At 47.6% G+C, this 9504-nt stretch overlaps 2 protein-coding genes across 3 annotated transcripts in view; one reads left to right on the forward strand and one right to left on the reverse strand.

Annotated features, from left to right (window-relative positions):
- LOC116942325 (leucine-rich repeat neuronal protein 1-like) overlaps positions 1-4068 on the reverse strand; it is a 48954-nt gene extending 44886 nt beyond the window's left edge. The window contains exon 1 of the mRNA XM_032954091.2: positions 3316-4068. The gene's annotated coding sequence lies outside the window, so the exon portion shown is untranslated. The remainder of the gene's footprint in view (positions 1-3315) is intronic.
- IMMP2L (inner mitochondrial membrane peptidase subunit 2) overlaps positions 1-9504 on the forward strand; it is a 258807-nt gene that overhangs the window by 143558 nt on the left and 105745 nt on the right. The window lies entirely within an intron of this gene.

Here is a 9504-nt window from a genome sequence, read left to right on the forward strand (position 1 = left end):
TTGTTTTGTGGTTGGTCGGCTAAATGCTTCTCCAAACACCCATAGCGATGGAGAGACCTCGCAGTTTAACAATTGCACGAAGCGGAATATGATTAGACAAGAGTCGTGCTGCGCGCGCAATCTATGTTATGGTATTCACAATTCTTCACAAGGGATAAGGGATTATTTTAGCAGCAGGAGTAGCGGCACAGTGTGAGCCAACTCCAATCAGACAATGAATTGTGGCTCTGAAAGACCTCCTACCTCCACCTGCTCTGTCTCTCACATCCACTACTCACCTTACCTCCTGCTCTACTGAGACCCTTCAAGTCTTCATCGCTTCTTGCCCCGACTGCTCCTCTGTGACGTTGTTAAATCCCTCGCCTCCGAATTCCACGTGACCCACAGTGCTGCTGCCAGGTTTCTCGGTTGGAGCTATAATTGTGAGATCCTTCCGCTGGCTCCCAGTCGAATTATGGATCAATTATACTTTCGTCATCACTGGTTTTTTTACTTGGGCTTGCCCTCCCTTTCTTTCCCTTCTCCCATGACTCCCCCCCCCCCACACCACCTCCCCTATCTTTTCTACACCAACAATCAGGGTTTGTTCTCAATACCCACAATGAACTGCTGATCAGTTAGAGGTCTCACTCCTTCTCTTCTGCTGCCTTTGCTATCCGGAACTACTTCCCCATTAACGTTTGTACCGCCGACCCCCTGTCCTACTTAAAATCCAGGCTTAAGAATGTTCTTCCGTGCTGATGATGACCTTCGCTATACCCTGAGCCTAATTATCTTTGTATTGCATGATGGTAGCTCTTCTCTTAACCATTAACATTTCCAAAATGTGCATATAGTTCTATCCTTTTTTATATTTTACGATACTGACTGCAATGCACGTGGCATATTCATCTAACCACGACCACTCATCTACCCACCAATCTCTCCCTGATCTCTCTCTCCCCCCAATCTGCTGTACCTCCCATTCTTGTACAGAAACATGACATGCTATTTTATGAGACACTACTTGAATCTGAATTCTAAAAATGTAATTTATTGTTCAGACAAGCCTTCAACACTCTTTTTTTTAAATGACCTATTTTTTGCCAATACCGTTTTTAAATTATTATTTCACACGCAGCAGCAAAACGTGGTACGAAGAGACAACCCCCGATTAGCACGGTTGGCTAGGTACGGTGCAAAAGAAGTTCAACATACATACAACCCCGCATACAAGGGTCCCAACCCTCAAGCATCCTCATGCTCTATCTCGTGCTCCATCCTAGTCACCTTGCAGCCCAGGAGGTTTGGGATATTTACAAATCTCGACGCGATACACCATCCGTTTCCCACATCGCGTCGGATCACAGGAGTGCAAACCACGGCACCTGGCCCGTCGTTCTTGCTGCCTTGCATATCGGCAGCCTCACGACCCTCCCCTCCCATCGTGCTCGGCTGACTACGTACGGTGCGCAAGATGGTCAACGTACGTACATGCGTACACGCGACGCCGGCACTCGCAGCGACAACAACAACGATAAAAACACTCGCCTTCACGTATAATTAGCCACGCCTGCCTAATTGAACATTATATGGCAGTACGTAACAACAACACCGATACGTGACAACAACAACACCGATACGTGACAACAACAACACCGATACGTGACAACAACAAAACCGATACGTAACAACAACAAAACCGATACGTAACAACAACACTGATACGTAACAACAACAACAACACCGATACGTGACAACAACAACACCGATACGTAACAACAACAACAACACCGATACGTGACAACAACAACAACACCGATACGTAACAACAACAAAACCGATACGTAACAACAAAACCGATACGTAACAACAACAACACCGATACGTAACAACAACACCGATACGTAACAACAACACCGATACGTAACAACAACAAAACCGATACGTAACAACAAAACCGATACGTAACAACAACAACACCGATACGTAACAACAACACCGATACGTAACAACAACACCGATACGTAACAACAACAAAACCGATACGTAACAACAAAACCGATACGTAACAACAACAACACCGATACGTAACAACAACACCGATACGTGACAACAACAACACCGATACGTAACAACAACAACAACACCGATACGTGACAACCCCCGCCCCTACAACCCTCTGGTGGTCCCGCTGGGCTGCCGGGGGGCACCGCTCCGCGTCTGTGGCCGGCGTGAGGCGAGCGAGGTGCCCCCCCCCGGCCAAACGAGATCACCGAATGAATCGAACACCCCCCCCCCGCCCCCACTTGACGTATTCTATGGTTCTTTCGGTAAAGTCACATAGATAAAAAAAAATAAAGCGATTAACAATATCACGACGTTTCGATCGCAACACAAGAAGGCGAATATGAATTCCTGCAAGTCACGAAAGTTTCAAGTCAATAATTTACCACCACCCCCCCCCCCCCTTTCATTCGGCCATGGAAACGACGCCAAAGCGCTTCGCTGTGCAATGTCTCCTCCAGTCTACACGGATGTTCACAATATTGAAGTTAAATTTCGATTTAAAGCTTTCGTGACTGCAAGGATTCATCTTCTTTGGTTCTTTCGGTAAAGTCAGCGCTGTCCTACCAGACAGTCTCGTCCCTTCACCCGATGAAGGCCCGCTTGTGTTGTGGCCGAAACGTCGTGAGCATATTATTGTGTTATTTTATTTTTATCTTATCAATTCATTATTTTATTCTCATTCTACGTGACTTTACCGAAAGAACCAAAGAAGAAAAATATTGAAGTTAATTTGCGAGCGACAGAAAATTTGTAAAGGAAAATGATTTTTTTTTTATTGGCATGCGCGTATTGAGGCTCAGGCAAAGAAAGTCGCATTTGACGGCTGTACTCAAATGCTGTTTTGAGAGGCCGTTTACACGAGCAGGCAACTTGCCAGCAGGAGAGAGAAGCTATCGGTCTTTAACCAACAGAGAGATGAGATACGGGAGGGTCTTTTGTGCTTCTTTACACGTGAACGCAGGATGGTGACATGGGGAAAAGCTGCTCCTTGCAACGCGCGCAGCAGAAGAGCGGGAGCGACCTGCCATCAGGCAAGAGACTCGTGAGGGGTTGAGATTTAAAAGAAAATAAACGTCAGAGTCTTCAGACAAGCGGAATAAAAAAAAAACCCACCGCTGTGCGTGCTGCACAACGCGAGAGATTTTGCTGTTAAGGCGCAAACGATTTGCAAGTTGTCAGAGACGAAACGACTGATTGTTGTTACCGAGGGTGAAACATGCATGTTCGAGAGAGAGAGAGACGGAGTGAGATTTTTTGTTGGCTTACCCGTTCGTCGTGCATGCTTTTTGTTTTCCTCTTCAAGAAGCGCGGGTGCAAGAAGTGAAGTTGAAGAATGTGAAGGGAAACCTCGCCCCCCCCCCCACAGAAACACGAAGCAATACGTGCGCAGGCGCTGAAACCAACTAATTATTATCGCGAACCTCTCTCCTATCGTGTGAGCCTCCGTGTGTCATCCGCACGGGGACAGTCTTGTCGGGATGAGGAGGAGCAGCAGCAGCAGCAGCAGGGACGTCTGCATTCCCATTCGCGCATCGCGCAGCGATGGAGAGCGCGCGGGCTTGTTGCGACACTTCGCAACAACAACAACCACAATAATAATAACGACATAAACAACAACAACAAACAACAACCCGCTGTCGCGCATAAACGTTGGTTTAAAAAAAAAAAGAAGTCCCGGTGACAATTTTCTCTCTCTCTCTTGTTATCGTTGGCAGCAGTTCTCCCTGGTTTCTTATCAGATATGCATTTTTATATATTCGGCGGCGTTGTTGAAACCCCCCCCCCCCCCCGTAGCCTGGAGGCAGGCGACTTGTCACTGAGAGATCGCGCTCGCGCTATCGAGAAAACATTTTTCTGCGAGTCGAATGGCCTCGGCTGTGCGACTCAAAACTGCGCTTTTGTCTCTCTCTCTCCTTCTCCCCTGTCCCCCTGCTTCCTTTATCTCTGCCGTCTCCTTGCCGTCGTTACCTCTCTATTGACTCCCCCCCCCTCCCTCCCCGGTTTGTTTGTGCTGAGAGATCCCCGCCGTCTTTTTAGACGGAGCCCGCTCGCTGCCCTCCCCAGGCGGGCGATTGGCCGCCGTTGCCCGTCAGTCTCGGGGCAGCCCCTCCAATGGCTGAGCAGCGAGTGGGTGGGGGAGTTGTGGGTGGGTGGGTGGGGGAGTTGTGGGTGGGTGGGTGGGGGAGTTGTGGGTGGGTGCGGGAGTTGTGGGTGGGTGGGGGAGTTGTGAGTGGGTGGGGGAGTTGTGGGTGGGTGGGGGGGTTGTGGATGGGTGGGGGAGTTGGAGGTGGGTGTGTAGGGGGTGGGTGGGTGAGTTGGGGGTGGGTGAGTTGTGGGTGGGTGGGTGAGTTGCGGGTGGGTGGGTGAGTTGCGGGTGATTTGTGGGTGGGGGGTGGGTGAGTTGCGGGTGGGTGAGTTGTGGGTGGGTGGGTGAGTTGCGGGTGGGTGGGTGAGTTGCGGGTGATTTGTGGGTGGGGGGTGGGTGAGTTGCGGGTGGGTGAGTTGCGGGTGGGTGGGTGGGTCAGTTGTGGGTGAGTGAGTTGTGGGTGGGTGAGTTGGGGGTGGGGGGTGGGTGAGTTGTGGGTGGGGGGTGGGTGAGTTGTGGGTGGGTGGGTGGGTGAGTTGTGGGTGAGTGAGTTGTGGGTGGGTGAGTGAGTTGGGGGTGGGTGGGTGGGTGAGTTGTGGGTGAGTGAGTTGTGGGTGGGTGAGTTGGGGGTGAGTGAGTTGGGGCTGTCCTCTGCAGCATGAGGCACAGCATAGGGGAGGGGGGGGGTTAGATGCTTTGGGCAAGATGTGAAGCGTTTCATGTTATTCTCGGGCCGATGTGCGTGCAGCCTTCCCTAACCAGCGTGACACGTTGACTCGCCGCTGCTCCCGTCCAGGGGCAGCCCTTTTTCGGGCAGTGCGGGGTAAATTGCACATTCACATGACAGGGTCCAGTCTATCCACAGGACAGCCACTCTTGACATCTGAACGAAGGTGGCTCTCTCACTTTCGTGACTCGGGCGTTAAGCTGAGTCGATTCTCGATTGGGATTTTAACTCGTGACATTTTGTTTGAGGTTGGTGGTTGCCGGTGCTGCACGTGAATTTAGAGTGTCTAGTATCTCCACCTAGGGCCCTACAAAATCGGTGAAAAATAACACAGATTCCACACGGTTGCACGTACAAATTAACATTTTAATTACAATTCTAATTATTGTTAATGACTTCATTGCGACAATTGAGTATTGATTTGTATTCCCGTTAATTTAAAACCCTACAATTAAATCGCAGCCTCGTACGACTACCGCCACCGATTCTGTCAATGCATATTTTTTCACCCGTGAAAACCTCATTGAGTCTCCAATACACTGTTGCGAGAGAGTTCTACTTGCAGTGTTTGGCCATTTCCTTTGTTAAGTATTTGGCAGTACGGCAGGAAAGTGGAGAAGATAGTGGGAAAGAAAATGTAAAAAACTGGAGAAAACCCACATGCAAGTGGAGAACATTTAAAGACCTAACGATTTCGCTTTAAATCAATGCACTGCTTGGCCACCCGTAGATGCACTGGGAGGAGTGTCTCTGATGGCACATGCGACGATCCCCATAAAATCCACCAACCCCAGCCTATTCAGTCCTTGGATTGCACGTGCGTGCCACCACGCAGTGTCAAATTATCATCACCGAATCTGACGACTGAACGCGCGCGCACGGTGCAAGCGCCTTCGTACGTGATCCCACAGGCTATCCGGCCGTGGCAGGAAACACAACTGCGAAGTTTCCACAGTGTAAAATTGCGCTCGCATAATCCTCCTCTCCTGGGGGGGGGGGGGGATTTTTCACCATAATGGTTTGTGTTGTGTTTCAAGTGATCAGCTCGATCCCCCATCCCTGAAATTGACAGCGTTAAGCCCGCGTCGTTAATAATGCACGCGTTCCCTTCCCTTTTTCACATTTCAAACTTTTGTCAGGGGTCATTTAATCTCCCTGTCATTCAATCAAATTGTTGTCTCATTGTTTTTACTCTTGACGCTCTTGCTTGCGTGAAATTGCAAAGTATAAATCGTGTATGTGTGGGGAAGTGTTGGTGATCAGGTGAGTCTACATTCCCCTGAGATCCATGTGTAATACCTGGTTGGGATTCACAGCCTCGGAGGATATTAGAATCTCAACCACCTTAAACGTAAAATAATATACGTAATTGCATTATATTGAAGAGGCAAAAGCAGAAATTCATGGCACTGATCACAACAGCCTGTCATATGTTGCGCTGGCCTAAACTAAATTAACTCAACTTTTAAAATTTATTTTACCAGGTAAGGCCCAGTGACCTGGCCATAAATTATAGCTCAACAAAGTGGTTTATAATGTGGAAATTTATAGCAGCCAAATACTCTAAACACGTTTCTTATTCTTGGTTCTTTCGGTAAAGTCACGTTGAAGGGAAACAACGTGACTTTACCGAAAGAACCAAGAATATTAATCACTGCAGTCACGAAAGCTTTAAATCAAAACATGTTTCTTAATTTGGAGGGAAAAACCGGAGGACCCGGAGAAAAATCCACGCAACCACGGGGAGAGAGAGACGTGAAAACTCCAAATATACAGCAAGCGTCAGGGTCGAGATCGAAACCGTGGCCTCATGAATACCAGGCGAGGTAGTTAACATCTCGCCACTGTGAGGTTCATCACCAGCGATTACCTGAAAGCCAAGAGATCCGTGGCCTTTGCCATTAACGCTACCACCCCTTGCCATCACTGCGCTCATGCTGGATCCTCTAGTTGTAAAGTCTACAGCTGACCTCTATCGGTCACTTTTGCCCTCTCTTCACCATCGTCTGGCTTGAGGTTTTCCCCTTGGCTACTGACCTCTGACCACACCTAAAACACTTCCCTGCTAACCTCTGTTCTGAATGACCAATTTCTCACTGTATCCTGCAATGAAGTTACTGCCATCCTCAACATCCGTACACAGGTATTCACATTCCAGCGGTTTCCAACACTGACCCCTACAGCAGCACAGACATTACACTCTTCAAACACATTATTACATTTCACCTCAACTTTTCCAAATTCCATTGAGACTAACAGTTTCATGTAAAATTCTGCAAAATAGCTCACAATTTCTAGTGTAAACAAGACAATAAAAATCCCCACGCCATTGTACGATTTTCATTATGGAATGAACATTAGTATAATTTAATAACAAAAAACAACCTGATAATGCTCCCATTAGGTTATCTGACAACTCTACAGCATTCGCATTCATCGTTTACAAACAGTGGCGAGCGACGTCCTGACGCACGTACGGGATGCCCGGGCACGGTTGTCGTGGACGCGTGGCATCGTTGAGGCTGACGTCAAATGCCACGCTCGTGGACTGTACTCGACGTGGTGGGATAGGATCTAACTATACTCACGAAACTAAAATATTTTTTTCGTTTAACACGTAGGCTTTCGCCACTAATATTATCCATGTTCGAGGTTTTTGGGTTAGATGGCATATTTATATTTGCACGATCTAACCCAAAATCATCTTATGGATAAACATGTTTTTTTTAATTTTGTTAGGTAAGGCCCACTGAGCTATATAGCTATTTTTCAGAAGTGACCTGGCCACAAATCATAGCTCAACGAAGTAGCTTATGATCACGTGGTAATTTATAGCAGCCAAATACTCTTTTAACGCACGTCGATTCTCAACGTGTAGGGGAAAAACAGGAAAAACTGGAGAACATGCAAATTCGAAATATACAGCAGACGTCAGGGTCGGGATCGAACCCACGGACTCCTGCATACCAGGCGAGGGAGTTAACATCTCGCCTGGCAGAGTCTCGTGGGGGCCGCTGTGCTACAGCAAGCGACCGATGATGATGATGATGGCGTAGATGCTAAATGTGACAGAGATGTAATTTCGTTCCGTGACATTTGATAAAACATTTGATAAATTTCTCATTAAGTTTTGTAAAAGTTAATATATACAGCCCTGATAAACAGACTAGATACCGATTCCAAAATGTCTGCCTGGGCAACACCGTTTTCAACATAGGCTCCCTCAATGTCCTGGGCACGACACAGCTTAAGGATTAACGCTAATGCACCGATCAATTAACACATCCCAGCACTCGATACAGCCTAACGGGGCATGAGTGTGCACTAAAAAAAACTCTAAATCCCCATGCGATTCTCAATTGCGCAGAAGTGTATAATGTTAGTGTCGTAAGCATCAGAGCAATCGGGCCAGACATATTGAGAATGTTAAACAATCCTCGTAATATACTTGTCTCAGTTAACACACATACACGTTTGTAAGTTTTCTACCTCTTTATGTGGGGAGCAGTGCTCTGCAGTGCTTTATAAACTTTGCTACAATAGCAGTCAACTGGCTTTAATTCCTGACCATGCACAACAGCAGTGGCAGCCTTAAATTAGCACCTAATGCAGTGTTTAAATATTAGCTTAGAAATTACCATACACGGTGTTGACTACATTCCTCCTTGTGAGCCATAATAGGTGCATGCTAACATTATTTCTTTATGTTGCATAATTCAACGTGGATCCCCATATGTATATATATGTGTCCGATGCTTGTAAAGCACTCATCTGTGATACCTCAATGTTACAGTGATTCAATTGCCATGTCGCATGTGACGGGATACACGTGGGTGGGTACTCCCACCACTTCCCATATGTTTGATCAGTGACAGAGTTGGCCAAACACCCTCGAGCAGTGCTCTCTCGAGTTCCCGCTAGTATATGTATGTTGAACGTGTTTCGTACCGTACGTAGCTAACCATGCTAATAGGAGGTGCGTGGTAAGGAGAGCACACTAAACGCAAAAAGCAGTTCGAAATTAGGCCCTTCCGCCAGCATTGATGTGAGCAAGCAGTTGCAGGGCTGCATCTATTACTGATACCAATATATCATCGAAGGTGAATGCAGTGAAAGGTCTGAGTGTGTATGCTTCAGTCGGGTACGACTTGGTCTCTGGTGCCTGCTGAAGCGCCGAGAGTTGGGCAAGGTTTTCCAGGGCAGCTGGAGGAAAAGCCTGATGGATGGGAAGCCTCTAATGGGTTTTACGATGTCCGTGTCCATTGGAACCCACGGGCGTTAGAAATTCCCTTTCTGTGGACAAAATTTCGCCTCTTGGCAGCCACCACAATCACGTCCAATTCTGCTCCAAGGAAACCTCCATTAGTGCTCCAGGCCAGTGCGCGCCCACACCCATGTCCTCTGAAGGTCAGTTTTTGACCCTGAGTATCCCTAATGGATGGCATGTGGCCTCAAAATTCAAGAGTCCAATGTGGCCCAGTGGCCCAGGGAGCTCGTCGTGCTTGGGTCAAAGCACTGAGCCAGCACAGCCGAGATCCTCGTTCGAATTCTCTGCCATCCATGATTAAACTTCGTTCTTAAGTGTATTGAGAAGATTTTCTCAGACTGCTGCAAAAGACTGCACAAAAAAAATAATCTATGT

The sequence above is a fragment of the Petromyzon marinus genome, chromosome 14, assembly GCF_048934315.1.
Source record: "Petromyzon marinus isolate PM22_M1 ecotype Great Lakes invasive population chromosome 14, UKy_Petmar_22M1.pri1.0, whole genome shotgun sequence".
Classification (NCBI taxonomy): domain Eukaryota; kingdom Metazoa; phylum Chordata; class Hyperoartia; order Petromyzontiformes; family Petromyzontidae; genus Petromyzon; species Petromyzon marinus.